Source organism: Hordeum vulgare, unplaced genomic scaffold, assembly GCF_904849725.1.
Source record: "Hordeum vulgare subsp. vulgare unplaced genomic scaffold, MorexV3_pseudomolecules_assembly, whole genome shotgun sequence".
Classification (NCBI taxonomy): Eukaryota; Viridiplantae; Streptophyta; class Magnoliopsida; order Poales; family Poaceae; genus Hordeum; species Hordeum vulgare.
The window spans coordinates 50,392-68,382 of NW_025422610.1; the positions used below are offsets into that span (position 1 = coordinate 50,392).

Sequence of the window (17,991 nt, forward strand, 5' to 3'; positions counted from 1 at the left end):
CGGAATGCCCCCCGAAAGCAAAGGGGAGGGGCATCGCCGAATCTAACTTTCTTGTTTAGGTAGTGTATGAATAGGCCTGACTAAATCCTTGTACGGCTTCCTCTATTTCTCTATAAAAAGAAATATGACCAAGAGTGGTTCGAATGTATATCGAACGAATTTCTTTTTTTCTATTTCCCATTATTAGATAGTGAGCATAAATCTCATGATAAGTCCCCAAAGATTCATATTGAATTTCAATCGGAACTTCTCTTGACCCAATGACGCGTTGATCCAGGTTCCATCGTAGCCACAAGGGACTATCTAAACTGATTAGTTTTTGTCTATAAGCTCCCAGTGCATCATAAGAACTAGAAAAATGGGGTTCTTTATCTTTCCTATACTTAGAATTATTATTATTGTAATTGACTTTTAAATTTGGATAGTTTCTGAAACTATTATATCTATTTGCACAAATACCTCGACGCTTTCCAATTGTTAATACATAAAGCCCGATAAGCATGTCTTGGGTTGGTACGCAAATAGGATCCCCAATAGCAGGAGATAAGAGATTCATATGAGAAAACATAAGTAAACGGGCTTCCGCCTGAGCTTCCAAGGATAAAGGTAGATGAACAGCCATTTGATCTCCATCAAAGTCTGCATTGAAACCCTTACACACTAATGGGTGTAAAGAAATAGTACGCCCCTCTACTAAAGTGGGTTGAAAGGCCTGTATGCCTAATCTATGCAGAGTAGGTGCTCTATTTAACAGTACAGGATGTCCCCGCATAACTTCTTGAAGTATTTCCCATACAATGGGTTCCTTTTCCCAAATTTTCCTTTTAGCAATCCTGACATTAGAAGTGGCGCGTTTCGTGATTAAATCGCGAATTACAAATAGCTGAAAAAGCTTTATTGCTATCTCTAGAGGTAATCCACATTGATGTAATGAAAGCGAAGGACCCACAACAATGACAGAACGCCCCGAGTAATCGACCCGTTTCCCAAGCAGAGTCTCGCGAAACCTTCCCTCTTTACCTTCAATTACATCTGAAAGTGATTTGTATACTTTATTGTGACCATCCCTCGTCGGTTGCCCGCGGGACCCACTATCAAGAAGTGTATCCACGGCTTCTTGTACCAATTTTTCCTGGCACATTACTAAATCTGCTGGCGCTAATTCACTTCTTTTTAATAGATAGGCAAGATTGTTGTTCCGACGGATAACTCTCTTATAAAGTTCATTAATGTCTGAAGTCACTACTTTATCTCCAGACCTATAAACAATAGGTCTCAATTCGGGAGGAAGAACCGGTAATAAGCACAAAACCATCCATTCTGGTTCTACATTTGTTTGAATAAAATGTTTCGCCAATTGCATGCGTCTAATCAAAAAAACTTTTCTTATTCGTCTTTTTCTATCTTCCCACTCATCTCCACTATACCCCTCGTCTTCTAATTCCTTCCATTCGACCAAAGAATTCTCTATAATAATTCGCAAATCCAAATCTGCTAATTGTTCTCTAATAGCACCTGCTCCTGTCGCAATTTCCCGATTTCGAAATGTTGCAAAGCCTGGGGTAGAAAAAAAGGGAGAAATGCTGTGGTTACAGGATGCAATTTCCTCTTCGAATAAACCTCGTAATCGTAAAAAAGTGGGTTTTTTAGTGCTGGGCCTAGCAAAAGAGAAATCGCCGTATACTAGGCCCTCCAACTTCTTAAGAGGTTTATCTAAAAGATTCGCGATATAACTAGGAAGACCTTTCAAATACCACACATGAGTCACGGGACATGCGAGTTTGATGTATCCCATTTGATATCTTCGTATCCGAGAATCCACAAATTCTACCCCGCATTTTTGGCAAAATCTTTCGTCTTCGTTTTCAGCTCCGCTCGCTCGAGAATTGCCACAACCGCAAATCCCGCTTTTTATGGGTCCAAAGATTCTTTCGCAAAACAATCCATCTTTTTCTGGTTTATCGGTTTTATAATGAAAAGTAGAGGGCCTTGTGACTTCGCCAACGGCTTCTCCATTAGGTAGGTTTTTGTTAGCCCAAGCCTTTATTTGTTGAGGGGAAACGAGTCCAATTTGAAGTTGTTGATGTTTATATTGGTCAATCATAAAATAGAAATAAGAAAAGAATTTATATTTATTCCGATCAAACTTCCTCCCTATTAACCTGGAAGTTCTTTTCAGATACAAGGAAATGATTCAGTTCTAGAGCCAAAGATCGTAGTTCTCGAACGAGCACTCGAAAAGATTCTGGAGGATCCTCATGATTAGGTATTCTTTTTCCCCAGATCGTAGCATTAAGTATTTCTTGGCGAGCTATAAGATGGTCAGATTTATAAGTAAGTATCTCTTGTAAAATATGAGCAACACCAAATCCTTCTAAAGCCCAAACTTCCATTTCTCCTACTCGTTGTCCCCCTTGCTTGGCTCTTCCTCTAACCGGTTGTTGTGTAACAAGTGAGTAGGGCCCAGTAGAACGCCCATGAATTTTCTCATCAACTTGATGAATTAATTTTAAGATATAGGACTTCCCTATTAGAACAGGTTGCTCAAAGGGGTCGCCTGTTCTTCCATCAAATATTCTGCTTTTTCCCGGGTACTCGGGTTCAAATACCCATGGATTTTTTGTTTCTTTACTGGCTTCATATAATTCTGAAAACACAAGTTTTCTTGAAGCCTCTTGCTCATATCTCTCATCAAAGGGTGCTATTCTATAATGTTTCTTTAGCAGATCCCCCGCTAATCCGAGCGAGCTTTCAAATATTTGTCCCACATTCATTCGGGAGGGTACTCCTAAGGGATTGAAGACCATATCAACGGGTGTTCCATCTTGCAAATAGGGCATATCTTGCCTAGGCAAAATTTTGGAAATGATCCCTTTATTCCCATGTCTTCCGGCTACTTTATCCCCAACTTTGATTTCACGTTTCTGTAAAATATATACACGAACCATTATGTCGAGGGGGTCCCTTTGGATCCATTTCACATCGATAACGCGCCCTCTTCCACCTATAGGTAATTTCAGAGAAGTTTCTTTTGAAGTGGAAACCTCAAGGCCGAATATGGCCCGTAATAATCCAGCTTCTGCGATATATGATGATTCGCTCGCTATCTGAGGCGTTAATTTACCTACTAAAATATCACCAGTTTCTACCCAGGATCCCAACCTAACAACTCCATTTTTGTCCAAATTGCGGAGTAAATGTTCTTCTAGATGTGGTATTTCTTTAGTGATTTTTTCAGCGGAGCCCTGGCTTGTCGTATCCGTCTGAATTTCATATTTCCGGATGTGAAAAGAGGTATAAATATCCTCATATACCAAACGTTCGCTAATTAGTACTGCGTCTTCAAAATTGTAACCTTCCCATGGCATATAAGCTACTAATACGTTTTTTCCTAAAGCAAGTTCCCCCCCAACTGTAGCAGCTCCTTCTGCTAAAATTTGTCCTTTTTTAATGGATTTACCCCGTGGAACCCGAGGTTTTTGGTGCATACAAGTATTTTTGTTAGAGCGACGGTGGTTAACTAAAGGAATACTTATAGTCTTCCCACTACTTGATAAAAGTATCTTATGACTATCAGTAGAAATGATCTTTCCCTCGCGTTCGGCTATAACGGAAACCCTCGAATCTAGAGCTGTTTGGCGTTCCAATCCAGTTCCAACAATGCATTTCTCGGACCGAGAAAGTGGAACTGCTTGGCGCTGCATATTAGAACTCATTAAAGCCCGATTCGCATCATTGTGCTCAATAAAAGGAATGAGAGAACCCCCAATAGAAAAATATTGGAAAGGAAAAATACTTCTAACATGAATCTGTTCCCATGCAATAGTCAAGAATTCTTGGCGGTATCTAGCTGGAACAACCTGTTCTTCCTGAATACCTTGATTCAAGGACAAAGAATTTCCTGCTGCTATCATATAATACTCATCTCTATTTGGTGATAGATAAACCACCTGTCTCTCTTTTTTTTCTTTTGCTTTCTCAGCAGATATTTCATAAAACGGACTCTCTATAGATCCCCACAAGTGATCAATTCTCGCATGAATTGCTAAGGATCCAGTAAGTCCAACATTGATTCCTTCAGACGTGTCAATTGGACAAATACGCCCATAGTGACTCGGATGAATATCTCGGCTCCGAAAACTTGCGGTTCTCCCCGTCAACCCTCCAGGACCTAAACAACTCACTTTTCGCCCATGAACAGTTTGTGTCAATGGATTCGTTTGATCAAAAACTTGAGATAATGGGTATGTGCCAAAAAAGGTCTCATAAGTAGTTATTAATAAAATTGAAGTTGAAGTTGGAGTTACCAAAGTTTGGGGAGTCGGTTTCGATTGACGTATGAATACTCTACGAATAGTTTTTTGAACTGCATGTTGTAAACGACCAAGAGCCAATCCGAATTGATCTTGTAACAGATCCGCAACCGAACGAATACGTTTATTTTTCAAGTGATTCATATCGTCATCGTCAAGTATACCCGTTCCAAATTTCATTCCAATCAAATGATCCGTAGCGGCCAATACATCTCGTGGTAACAAGAATGTATTGTTCTGAGGTATATCAAGATTAAGTCTCCGATTCATATTTCGTCGACCAATCCTTCCTAATTCACATTTTTGTTGAAAAAATTTCTTTTGTAATTCCTCGCATAAGGACTCCGAAAATACCAGGTCCCCACCTACACAAGCAAATTGTTGATAAAACTCCAAAATAGCTTTTTCTTTTGACTCAATCCTCTTCTTCTCCTTAGCATTCGGGAAAGACAAGAAAATTTCAGGGTAGGAAACATTATCTAGAATTTCTCTTAGATTCGAACCCATAGCTGATGATAGAACTAGAATAGATATCTTTTGTTTTCTACTCACGCGAGCCCATATCCTTTCTTTTTTATCAATTGCTAATTCCGATCTCCCTCCCCAATCTGATATTATAGTCCCGGTGTAGATAGAAATTCCCTTATGATCTAATTCCGAGCGGTAGTAAATACCAGGACTTAGCAATATTTGATTGATCACAATTCGGTATATTCCATTTATAATAAAGGTTCCTAAGGAATTCATTATAGGAATGTTTCCGATAGAAATGGTTTGCTTTTGCACATCGAAACCAAAAATTAATCTCGCAGATACATATAATTCGGAAGAATAGGTGAGTGATTCATACACAGCATCTCTTTCTTTTATCGAGGGTTCTAGCAATTGATATCCTTTCGCAAATAATTGAAATGCAATTTCGTGATCTGGATCTTTAATTGTTGGAAACTTGTCAAGTTCTTCTGCCAAGGCTTGATTAATGAACCTAAAAAATCCCTCGAATTGGATCTGACTAAATCCGGGTATTGTGGACATTCCCTCGTTTCCATTCCGGAGCATCTTAATCTTAAGTTTCCTGTTTATCAAAGAAAAATTCCATTATCAGCTCACTCTTCATCAATCCCTACGGATTGATCTAGCAATCATGGAATCTATATTCTGTTTACTGAATCACATGAAATTCTAGGGAACTCCACATACGTATTTCATATATGTATTTCATACATATGAATAGAGACCATTTCGACGAAAATTCTAGTTTACCAGGGGTACAAATGAAATGAAAATGAATTGCTAAAATATTCCTACAAAAAAAATTATGCCACTTATACTTTATAATATTCTAATCAGATTGAATGGCAAAGATTTCTCATTTTATCCCCTTTCTATGAATGTAATAAAGCCGTAATATAATACACTAGAAAGTTTTACTTTACTTCGATTTAGAATAGCGTGCTTACTTTAATTTCTAAAAATAATTTGAGGGTTCTTTTTTATTTCGGATCGGAGTAGTATAATTGCTAGAAAATTAAGTATTTCATTGTGGAATTCTAAAATAAAGTAAGTCCCTTTTTTAAGTACATGCCAATCTAATTATCCACCTCTCCCCATATCCATGCTTTTCTTTTATCGTAATTTCACTTGGGTAGGCCAAGATAGTCAGGTTATACTCTAATATCAGAGCAAATTTCCTTTTTTTATTCAAGATATTTAATTTAATACTTTGAAAAATTAAAGCACGATTCCCCATAGAGATATGTACATAAAGGGGATCTTTGGATAATAATGCTGCTCGGACCTAAAGTTCACCTATACACGGATTAAGCATAAAGCCATAATATTTTATTATGCCATTGAAATTGAAGGGGGGGAGATAATACCGATTTAAGAGTAGTTCACTACTGCAATTCAAAAAAGAAAGAGAATTCTAGTTAATGGTTCCAATTTGTTCTGAATTTTGCAGCCTGTGACTAGAAATCCACTTTTCTTCTTTTTCATCTCAATAGAAAGAAATGGGAAGTTTTATTGTGTTAGCAATGTATGTTTTAAGATAGAATCTATCGAGGAGAATAATCGAAACTGGATCAAAAAAAGCAGGAGTATCTTTTTTGAAAAAGATTGGAAAAAAGTAAGTTTAATTATATTCAAAATAAAAGAAAGGGGCTTTTCGTAAGAAAACGTGGATGAATACTTGCTGTTTTCTAGATTTTCGATCGGATTTTTTGGCGGCATGGCCAAGCGGTAAGGCAGGGGACTGCAAATCCTTTATCCCCAGTTCAAATCTGGGTGCCGCCTGATCAATAAAATACTTAGGTTTTCTAGTACTGATCGAATTCAATCAATTTTTACTTCGCATAAGTTCGGGCAAGAGAGTAACTAAGCCTGCCGATACTGGGTTTAGAGAAACCATACCATAGTTCTATCCTTAAACTAGGGTTAGGGTTTGTTTTGGCGGTAGTGGCCAAAATGGTTATCAATAGGGGTGAGGTAGTGTTTCCTTATTCTTTTATTATATGAATTTGAATTGGTTCTTAATTGATTCGATTTGAGAATTTTTAAATACGAGGATAAGATGTCAGAAATCTTGGTATCCAAAGAAAGGTCCCTAAGGGGCATTCTTCTCTTTTTCAATCTAAGATTCCAGAAGGGACTCCACGAAAGAATATCAAGACTTCCTAATTATCATACATTTTTTTATCGTACATCTTATGTGACCTACATACACTAGAGTAACAAAAGGAATAAAAAATCTTCCTATTCCCGCTTCTTCTATTCAGGACATCATTCCCGTACTCTTTCTTTTTTAAGGTAAGGAAAAAAGGGCTTTATAGTATCGTATTTTTAATGCTCTCTAATTCTACAAGAATTCCTATAAGAATTTGTTAGGAGTAAATTCCTTGAACTGATTGATCCATGGCCTTAGGGCAGAAGCCCTTTTTGACTCTGTACCCTTGATTCCACTATGATTATTGATCAATAGTAGAATAATCCCTTCATAGAAATAGGAGACATAATTTAGATGGATATAGTAAGTCTCGCTTGGGCTGCTTTAATGGTAGTCTTTACATTTTCTCTTTCACTAGTAGTATGGGGAAGGAGTGGACTCTAGGGATACGATACTACTAATTGATTAAGTAATCAAATTGTTGTATCAATTCTTTTTTTAATTGATCGTTTTGCATTAATTATTTTGTCAAACGTTATTCTTTAATCTTTTTCTTTAGTTTTGTTTCACTCCTGTAAGAAACTCTTGTATTGTAAGAAAGAGCCATTATACCAATTAAGAATTTCTACTAGAAATGACTAATGGTTAAAAAAAGTTCTATACATAAGAAAATTAGACTTTCTTCCACGGAACTATTCACGGCATATCACACATTTTCCATTTGTTTTATACTCTTTCTTTATTCTTAGAATAATTTTTATTCTCTTTTGAAGCATCTCGCGGGATATTTAAGCATGAAAGATTCGCTGGTTTTTTCCTTTTACTTTTTACTATAGTCTATTCTTATATTATTTTTCTTTCCTTCCATGGATTCTTTGGTCAAGAATTGTCTTCGATTTTTTTATTTTGACCTGATTGAAATTAAGTGGATGCAATGAAAAAAGAAATTGAATTAGACTACTTAACTATTTCAATCTACTAATCTATTCTATGTAGATTCAAAGATAATATAATAGAAAGACTCTAAAGTGTCGTAGAAAAAACTATATGTAGTTCTTTCTACCACACTTTAAGATTCCAACCAGATCCTTTCATTTAAGACTTGGATTTTTTTTATTTAATCCCTTTTTCATTTCTTCAATGATTAATTGGAATTCCACTTAATTATTTTGGCTGACTGTTTTTACATAAATAATAAGTAAAAAAGAAGTAGGAATTAGAATGAACAGTGCAGTAGCAATAAATGCGAGAATATTGACTTCCATAACCTCTTTATTTTTTATTTTCACAATAACTCGGGATGTAATCCCATGGAGAGGAAAAAGGGGTATCTTGTAAATTCAAGGGTAGGGCTTGCATTCTGATAATACTGAATCAATTCAATATTATGAATATCGGATCTATCAAATCAATTCATGGATGAGAGTTATATAGTATAACATAGGAAGATCCTATATCCATACTAAGACCAAAATGGGTTTTTTGATTGGATTAGGAATTCCCTCTTTTTTAATCCTTTTTTTTCTACTTTTTCTTTTCTATATCTCTAACCCACGAGCTTTCTTAATCTTATACAATTTCTCTTCCTTTTTCTTATAGTTATACATACAATTATGTATGTATTATATGAGCAACTTTCTATGGGTCACATAGACATCCAAATAAGCAGTAGAAGTGAGATGGGGAAAAGAGGTCTGAAATAAAAAGGGAATACAATTTATGTATGGATTCCGGTAAAATACCGGTACTCTATTCCATAACAGTGGAATAGGAAATTAAGATGAGGATGGTATCATCATAAAGAAAGATAGAGTAATATCCTAAAATTCTACTAATCCACATATCGTATGTGTGTCTTTCTTTATCTTTATCGATCGGGAGTAGTGAAAAAAATTCCTATACTCCTTCCCTCCCTCTTTAATGAGAGATGCAAAATAAAAAAGTGAAGTAAGGGTGCCCTATGGGTATTTGATCTTGCTCCCTGCCCCTTTTTTTTCATGGAAAAAGGAAATATGAATTTCTCCATTCATTGAACCCTAGTTCGGGACTGACGGGGCTCGAACCCGCAGCTTCCGCCTTGACAGGGCGGTGCTCTGACCAATTGAACTACAATCCCCGCGGGGTGTATGGCATACCCATTCTTAAATAGAACCATAAGAAGATTCGATTCGTCTGTCGTACTCTAAGAAATAGACGAATCATATACTACATACCCACATATTAATATTATATTATACGTGGGTATAGTGAGAGTGACATAACTAGTATGTCGTGATTTTTTATCACTAAAAATGGATAATAATCCACCCTTCAACAAGAAAAACTCTTTTGTTTGTAAGAAAGGAATGAGAGAGATATGGATTAGAAAAAAAAATCCCCTTTTTTATTTCTCTTTTATTTCTATAGATCAGACATTTTATTTTATGGGAGAAAAACAAAAGGATTTAGTTCATATTCACGAAGCCCTAGATTTTTGGGCCGAGCTGGATTTGAACCAGCGTAGACATTGTCAACGAATTTACAGTCCGTCCCCATTAACCACTCGGGCATCGACCCAGGAAGAATTTATTCTAGGGTTTTTGCTAATCTATGATTAACCTCCTTTCATAATACTCCCTACCCCCAGGGGAAGTCGAATCCCCGCTGCCTCCTTGAAAGAGAGATGTCCTGAACCACTAGACGATAGGGGCATCACTAGACGATAGGGCCATATACAACCGCTCGTGATTATACTATAATCATAGTATGAGCAGTTTTTTTGAATTGTCAATATACTCGAAAAGTATAACTAGATCCAAAGCAAAGAGTTTTTCTAACTTTTCTGCTATGTTTTCATCTAGGATTTTTTTAGTTGATGGTTAGATTAATTCATGGATCATCCTCTACCTTTTAGGGAAATTCATTTTAAATGTATAGAATAAGAATGGATTACTAAAAGGGATTCTAGATTAGTTCAGTACAGGTAGTTATTTTATTGATCTAAGATAAGATGAAAAAGAGTCCAATTTTTTTTTTATTTCCATTCCGTGCTTCATTTAGTGTTCAGACCAAAAATGCATTCATCCCGCACTAAGTCATAAAATTCTCTAAAGAGAAAGCTTCAAAAACAAAGAAAAAAGCGAATCAATTTAGTAGAAAAGTACTCTATCAGATTCGAACCAATGACTTACGTCTTAGCACGAGATTACTCTACCACTAATTTAAAAAGCCCTTTATCGGATTTGAACCGATGACTTATGCCTTACCATGGCATTACTCTACCACTGAGTTAAAAGGGCTTTTTATTTAATTCAAAAATTTGCCACTTTGATTTCCCATTATGGGTCTACTGCATAATGTACATATTATATATATATAATATATAGAGATATAGAGAGAGACATTATGTATAGATTGTATATGTATTGATATCTTGAGAGCTCAAAATAAAATTAAGAAAAAAAAACATACCCAACTCTTCTTGGTTCATGGTTTTCCGTTTCCGAAGGCTAGTAAAATAGGCGGATTCTGGAACCCCAAGGATTCAATGGTATATGGAAAATATAAGATTTCCAATCCTAGCGGGAAAAGGCAGGGAACAGATACCCAATAGGATAGGATCCTTGGGAGGAACTTTTGGTAATGGCCTTGATCCTCTATGCTATTTTTTATGTGTTCTTAGTTCTATTGAACTTTTTTGATTCTTTTAAACAAGAATCTAATAAACTAGCATTGAGTCAGTGGAAAAAAGGAGAGAGAGGAAAGTGTTAAATGGAGAGAGTCGACTAATCATAGACTTTTAGGATCTTCTTTACATCAGGTAAATCTGTCAGCCCTGTCCGTTTTTTTCTTTAAGTTACGACTCTTTAAGTTACAACTCTTTGCTTCTTACTTCTATCAAGCCATAGGGAAAGTCTATGATGAATTTGGAAAACTCATCTCACTCTTACTCTATGGCTCGGACTTAATGGGGGAAGAAAACATCTTCTATAATTTCTTTTTTGTTCAATTCTGGACAAAAAAGAAAAGGAAAAAAGGAATTTATAGGGACAGTGTTACCCCCTATATCCCCTAGTTTATATTGTAGGAATAATAAAACAATTTAGCAGTCTGGCACACTTACGTCCTCGCAAAGTAAATAATGATTATTGTAGTCGTAACCGTAGAATAGGATAGGATCCTAATCAAAATAAATACATTTGGTTCAGGCGCTATTAGCAGGGTAAGAAGAGATTTATTTTACAGACCAGAGGGAGAGGGGCTATCTAAATCCTAAAGTAAAGGCGCGCGATCGAAGTAGAAGTACCAATGGCTCAGTGTCATGAACCTTCTCCATCTGATTCAATAAGGGGGAATTAGCCTCCTTGTCAAATGGCTATCCTTGACAAAGGGTACCATTTATACCATAATATACAATGTAGCGGGTATAGTTTAGTGGTAAAAGTGTGATTCGTTCTATTAATAACTGAATTTGAAATGATATACTTAAGGCATCCTTAAGTTTTTTTTTATATTCCGATGAAAACTTTAGTTCTTATAAAGGATTAAATCCTTTTCCTCTCAATAGCATATTGAGGAAGAATATACATTCTGGCGATTTGTACCCAAAAACTAATTTAAATTGCATCCAAAATAAAAATTGGATTATGATATGAGTACAGAGTCGCGAAGCATAATTTTGCATTGGATTTAAGTATTCCAATTTTGAAAATATGAGTAAAGGATCTATGGATGAAGATACAAAAAAGTTGATTTCCAATCGTAACTAAATCTTCTTTTGTTAAAGGATAAGGAAGCCAAATAGCTAAAAAACGATAGTTTTGGTTTACTAGAACCATCCGCATATTGTTTCAGCTCGGTGGAAACCCAATTCTTTTCCTCAGGATCTCTTGAATGAAATTAGGGAACGAAGTAAGTAGATTAGATGGATTTAGATAGAATTTCTATCTCCTACTCTATAAGGATCATCTAGAAAGCAGAGAGCTTTGGTTCCATTCAAATAGAAAAGCTGACATAGATGTTAAGTGGTGAGAATATCCATAAAGGAGCCGAATGAAATCAAAATTTCATGTTCGGTTTTGAATTAGAGACGTTAAAAATAATCAACCAACGTCGACTATAACCCCTAGCCTTCCAAGCTAACGATGCGGGTTCGATTCCCGCTACCCGCTCCATTCTGTATAAAAGGAGTATTCTATTTGTCTAGACATGTTAAAGGCTTGTATTCAAGCCTTTTTTGTCCACCAGTTTCTGGTACTACAGAGCGGAGTAGAGCAGTTTGGTAGCTCACGAGGCTCATAACCTTGAGGTCACGGGTTCGATTCCCGTCTCCGCACTTAGCAGTCTCTATAAAAGGAGTATTCTATTTCTCTAGATATGGTAGAGGGGCGTATCCAACCCTTTTTTATTCATTAGTTCCGGGCCCTAGAGGGCAAAATTGAGCAATTTGCGAAGCCACTTGCCTTCACAAAAAGAAGGCGCAAGGCTTCTCCCTACCTTGCAGAAAATAAAAATGAAATGAAAGGGACAGTCTACCTCTCCCTTCCTTTTAAAAACAGTTTGCCCGTTGTTTGTCTCAGTTAATACCCAATTTTGGGGCTCTGTTGGCTAGTTCTATTTCTGCCTCCGGAGCGCCCTCTTTTTTTGAGGGGGATGCAAAGGAAGGGTAAATATAGTAAGGGATACGGCACTAGACTAATACTTAATTAATACTTAATTTAATATAAGTAGTTAAACAATTAACTAGACTAAACTTTTTATCATAGTACTTTGATAAATTAAGCGGGCGAGCGGCGGGAATCGAACCCGTATCTTCTCCTTGGCAAGGAGATGTTTTACCATTGAACTACGCTCGCTACGGTATATATTTTATAGCGTATATCCGCTTGGGTCGACCGTCTATGTCTGGGTCGACCGTTTCATTTCATTTTCTATTCTATTATATTAGATATTAGAGTTTTCCTTTTTTTATTATCTGTCAATGAATATTCTAATGGGAATTTCATAATACTGAAAGAGAAGAGCTAGCAATTCGGAACGCAAATTGCGTTTTAATACGTCTCACTATTCGAATTTTTTAAATGGCCTTTATTATTTCTTTTTTATGGGGTTACTAAATATTAACCAAATTTAATTTAAGAAATGAGAGAATTCAGAATAGCTACGAGAAAGACTAGTCCAATCCATAATGATGTACCGGAAAATACAACATTTTTATTATTTGACCAACCATCAGGAGAAGCAAATACAAGGGGTACACTAATTACTAAGACTGAGGAAGTCGCAATTAATGCAAAAACAGCTAATTGGAAAGCAATAGTCATATTTCTAATCCTCCAAGCTACCATCAAATAAAGTTGACTACATATTTGATCCCTCACTTAACCAAAATTGTAAAAAAATACAAGAAGTAGGAGGGGTTTAATCATGAATCCATTGATTCTTCTCTTTAATTAAAATTTATTACTTAACCTCTTTTTTATTTGGATATGGGGGTGAGAGGAGGTTATTTAGTCTTTATTTCACAAGCGGGTATAGCGGATCCTGTATCCGTGTATACAGTATACAGAGATATATCGAAAAGGAACTTGTATCTGATATCTTTCTAGAGGTTAATAAATATTTTTATTTTTTATATGGCTATGTTCTATTTGTAGGAGTAAAATAAGGATTAGGCGGTGGAGAGATGGCTGAGTGGTTGATAGCTCCGGTCTTGAAAACCGGTATAGTTCTAGGAACTATCGAGGGTTCGAATCCCTCTCTCTCCTTTTGCTTATTGAATACGTTTGTTTCTTCTTTCATTTTTTTTTATTCTGTCCCTTATCTTTCTTTCATAAAAAGGAATGAATGGCTCGGCTAGATAGAATAACCGAGCCAGAACAGAAAAAAAGTAGAACAGGTATAAATAAGAAAATCTTAGTTAAGAGGGTTCATGTAAAGAACAGGTTCCAAATCACGATCGATTCCCTTTTCAAAACCTGCTGCAGCAGCTCGGGCTCTTCCTGCATGCCATAAATGGCCCACAAAAAAGAAGAATCCTAGAACAAAATGAGAAGTTGATAACCAACTTCTAGGAGAGACATAATTAACTGCATTGATCTCGGTCGCTACGCCACCCACGGAATTTAAAGAGCCTAAAGGAGCGTGGGTCATATATTCTGCTGAGCGCCGTTCTTGCCAAGGTTGTATGTCTTTTTTCAACCTACTCAAGTCCAAACCGTTGGGGCCCCTTAGAGGTTCTAACCATGGAGCACGAAGGTCCCAAAAACGCATAGTTTCCCCTCCAAAGATAACCTCCCCAGTTGGGGAACGCATTAGATATTTCCCTAAACCTGTGGGTCCTTGAGCGGATCCCACATTAGCTCCAAGACGCTGGTCTCTAACTAGAAAAGTAAATGCTTGAGCTTGAGAAGCTTCTGGCCCGGTGGGTCCATAAAACTCACTCGGATAAGCTGTATTATTGAACCATACAAAACAACAAGCGATAAAACCAAAGACAGATAAAGCAGCTAAACTATAAGACAAGTAAGCTTCTCCAGACCATACAAATGCACGGCGAGCCCATGCGAAGGGTTTGGTTAAAATATGCCAAATTCCCCCAAATACACAAATAAAACCCAACCATACATGTCCACCAATTATATCTTCTAAATCATCTACACTAACAATCCACCCTTCTCCCCCAAAAGGAGATTTTAGTAAATAACCAAATATAACACTGGGACTAAGGGTCAAATTGGTAATTTTTCTTACATCTCCCCCCCCAGGGGCCCAGGTATCATATACACCGCCAAAATAAAGAGCCTTGAGTACTAGAAGAAAAGCACCTAGACCTAACAAAATTAAGTGAATACCCAAAATTGTAGTCATTTTATTTCTATCTTTCCAGACATAACCAAAGAATGGAAAAGATTCTTCAAGAGTCTCGGGTCCCAGAAGCGCGTGATAAATGCCACCGAAGCCTAAGACTGCGGAGGAAATTAGGTGAAGTACGCCAGATACAAAGTATGGAAAAGTATCTAGAACTTCCCCCCCTGGCCCTACTCCCCAACCTAGAGTAGCTAAGTGTGGAAGTAAAATCAACCCTTGTTCATACATGGGCTTTTCTGGTACGAAATGGGCCACTTCAAATAGGTTCATTGCTCCGGCCCAGAATACGATTAATCCGGCATGGGCTACGTGAGCTCCAAGTAGTTTACCGGACAAATTGATAAGTCTGGCATTCCCAGCCCACCAAGCAAAGCCGGTGGTTTCTTGGTCACGACCAGCTAAAACGAAAGTTCCATTAAAGAGCGTTTCCACGTGGTAGAACCTCCTCAGGGAATATAAGATTTTCATGAGGCTGATCCTGAGCTGCCATCCACGCACGAATACCCTCGTTTAAAAGAATATTTTTGGTGTAGAAAGTCTCGAATTCAGGATCTTCCGCTGCACGGATTTCCTGGGAAACAAAGTCATAGGCACGTAAGTTCAGAGCCAAGCCAACTACGCCAATAGCACTCATCCATAAACCGGTGACGGGTACAAATAGCATAAAGAAATGTAACCAACGTTTATTGGAAAAAGCAACACCAAAGATTTGGGACCAAAAGCGGTTAGCAGTGACCATTGAATAAGTTTCTTCAGCTTGAGTTGGGTTAAAAGCACGGAAGGTATTTGCACCATCACCGTCCTCAAATAGAGTGTTTTCTACGGTTGCTCCATGAATAGCGCATAGCAGAGCCGCGCCTAATACTCCGGCAACTCCCATCATATGAAATGGGTTCAACGTCCAATTATGAAATCCTTGGAAGAAAAGGATGAATCGAAATATCGCTGCTACGCCAAAACTCGGCGCAAAGAACCAACCAGATTGCCCCAGTGGATAAATAAGGAATACCGAAACAAAAACAGCAATTGGACCAGAGAATGAGATTGCATTATAAGGCCGCAATTGAACAGACCGAGCAAGTTCAAATTGGCGTAACATGAAACCTATTAGTGCAAAAGCCCCGTGGAGAGCTACAAAAGTCCATAGACCGCCTAATTGACACCAACGAGTAAAATCTCCTTGTGCTTCTGGCCCCCATAGTAGCAACAAAGAGTGTGCTAAACTATTGGCAGGGGTAGAAACTGCTGCGGTTAAGAAATTACAACCTTCCAAATAGGAACTTGCCAATCCATGGGTATACCAAGAAGTTACAAAAGTTGTCCCTGTAAACCAACCCCCTAAAGCGAAATAAGCACAAGGAAAGAGCAATAGGCCAGACCATCCTACAAAAACGAAACGGTCCCTTCGTAACCAGTCATCCATAGTATCAAATAGATCATTTTCTTCTTTAGGAACTCTACCAAGGGCTATAGTCATAGTGATCCTCCTATTCAATTACTTCAACCATTTCCGAGCACCTCATATCACTTTCCAAGGCATATGATAGTTTTATATCTGTGGACGATTTCTTTCTCGTTCAATGCCCTTTTTCAATGGTCTCGAAGAGAGAAATTTTCCATTTTTATCTATGGAGTCACAACCGAGGTCGTTGTAAATCCATGAATTTGATTCGATTTGTTTTTCTTATCTTATACTTATAGAAATAAACCTTTGAATTCAGCATTATTCCAAGACTCCTATTTCAAAGTCTATCTTTTAAGGGAAAAATGAAAATAAAAGTAACCCCTTTTTTCCCATTCCCTCTCTATTGCATGGGGGGAAGAACTAAAATGGAGGATTCTGAAAAAAAAAAGGACCTTCGAAATCAATTTTTATGTGTAGCGCAAAGGAGTTGCGATTTCTTCTTATTCCTATAGAACATCTAGTAACAAGAATATGAAATCGTAAATAGCGAAAAATTCTTGTCTTGCGCGGTCTAAGTCTAAGGAAATACGAAAAATTCGCTTATACAATTTCATCTACATCGAATTTATATATCAGAATAGCGGATAGAGGCATCATTCAAGGAGTCAGGTCTACTTACTTTATGCTTCTTTCCAATTTTATGGTGGATTTGATAAGAACCCTTTTTGCTTTCTTGATAAATAATCGACAAAAAAAAAAAAAGCGTTTTTTTATATATAGCTTGTTTTATTATAATTATAACAAGTCCTATATGGAAATGCCCGCTAAAGAGAAAATCTATTTGATTGTCTCTCGGTCAATATCGATTTTTACAAAGAAAAAACAAGAATTTTCTTCTTTTTTTTATTAACATTAAGAAAAAAGAATATAACTAAAATGGAATTGGCAATATAATTTTTATAGACTTTTGAAAGAAAAAAAGGGGTTTTTTGCAACCGTTATTTCTTATTTCTTGCCTATATCATATCACGGAAACCTTTCGCTTTGGAACGTGGAGAGATGGCTGAGTGGACTAAAGCGGCGGATTGCTAATCCGTTGTACAATTTTTTTGTACCGAGGGTTCGAATCCCTCTCTTTCCGCTCCCTTGGATCATTTGGGACTTTCAAACTGGAAAGAATTCTGACCCCCGGATTTTCTCATAGATAAATGTACGAAACAAATCCAATTTGTAAGAAAAAAAAAAAATTGAATTTTTACTCCTCGCGTCCAGGATTCCGTCCTGGATCATTAGATAAGAATCCAAAGATAAAGAGTGAAACAAAGAATATCACTACTGTATAAACAAAAAGTTTGAGAGTAAGCATTACATAATCTCCAAGATTTTTTTTTAAGGAATAGATTACCAGTTTTTCCTTACCACACGGATCCACTAGGATGGTTTTTTTTGATACCTAAAAATGCAAAAATGAATTCTGGAAAAAAATTGCAAGAATTCATTTATAATAAGAACTCTTATCAATAGCAAAAATAGGGTTAGGTGGTATTGAATAGGTATTGTGTAGGTACCTAAAGGTACCTGCTCAACCTAGGTGCAGGGGAGTAGAAAGGCTGATCCAAATTTATTGCTGTAGCTACCCATTCAATGTAGAATAATTTCAATTTTAGAATTGAGGGTTCATAATATAAAAATATAAAACTTCTCGGCTTTTACCCATTTTAATTTTTTTTTTTGGAATGAACACATCATTCAATTTGGCA

General features: G+C 36.8%; 7 non-coding genes across 7 annotated transcripts; 4 read left to right on the plus strand and 3 right to left on the minus strand.

The window, feature by feature from the left end:
* The first annotated feature begins 6,537 nt into the window (after positions 1 to 6,537).
* Positions 6,538 to 6,608, plus strand: TRNAC-GCA. The gene has a single exon. It is a non-coding gene; the product is annotated as a tRNA-Cys (tRNA).
* Positions 6,609 to 9,452: 2,844 nt separating this feature from the next.
* On the minus strand, positions 9,453 to 9,534 carry TRNAY-GUA. The gene has a single exon. It is a non-coding gene; the product is annotated as a tRNA-Tyr (tRNA).
* Positions 9,535 to 10,184: 650 nt separating this feature from the next.
* Positions 10,185 to 10,256, minus strand: TRNAT-GGU. Its single transcript has one exon. It is a non-coding gene; the product is annotated as a tRNA-Thr (tRNA).
* A 1,963-nt stretch (positions 10,257 to 12,219) lies between these two features.
* TRNAM-CAU lies at positions 12,220 to 12,293 on the plus strand. The gene has a single exon. It is a non-coding gene; the product is annotated as a tRNA-Met (tRNA).
* Positions 12,294 to 12,741: 448 nt separating this feature from the next.
* TRNAG-GCC lies at positions 12,742 to 12,812 on the minus strand. Its single transcript has one exon. It is a non-coding gene; the product is annotated as a tRNA-Gly (tRNA).
* An 824-nt stretch (positions 12,813 to 13,636) lies between these two features.
* Positions 13,637 to 13,724, plus strand: TRNAS-UGA. Its single transcript has one exon. It is a non-coding gene; the product is annotated as a tRNA-Ser (tRNA).
* Positions 13,725 to 17,284: 3,560 nt separating this feature from the next.
* TRNAS-GCU lies at positions 17,285 to 17,372 on the plus strand. Its single transcript has one exon. It is a non-coding gene; the product is annotated as a tRNA-Ser (tRNA).
* Positions 17,373 to 17,991: the final 619 nt, after the last annotated feature.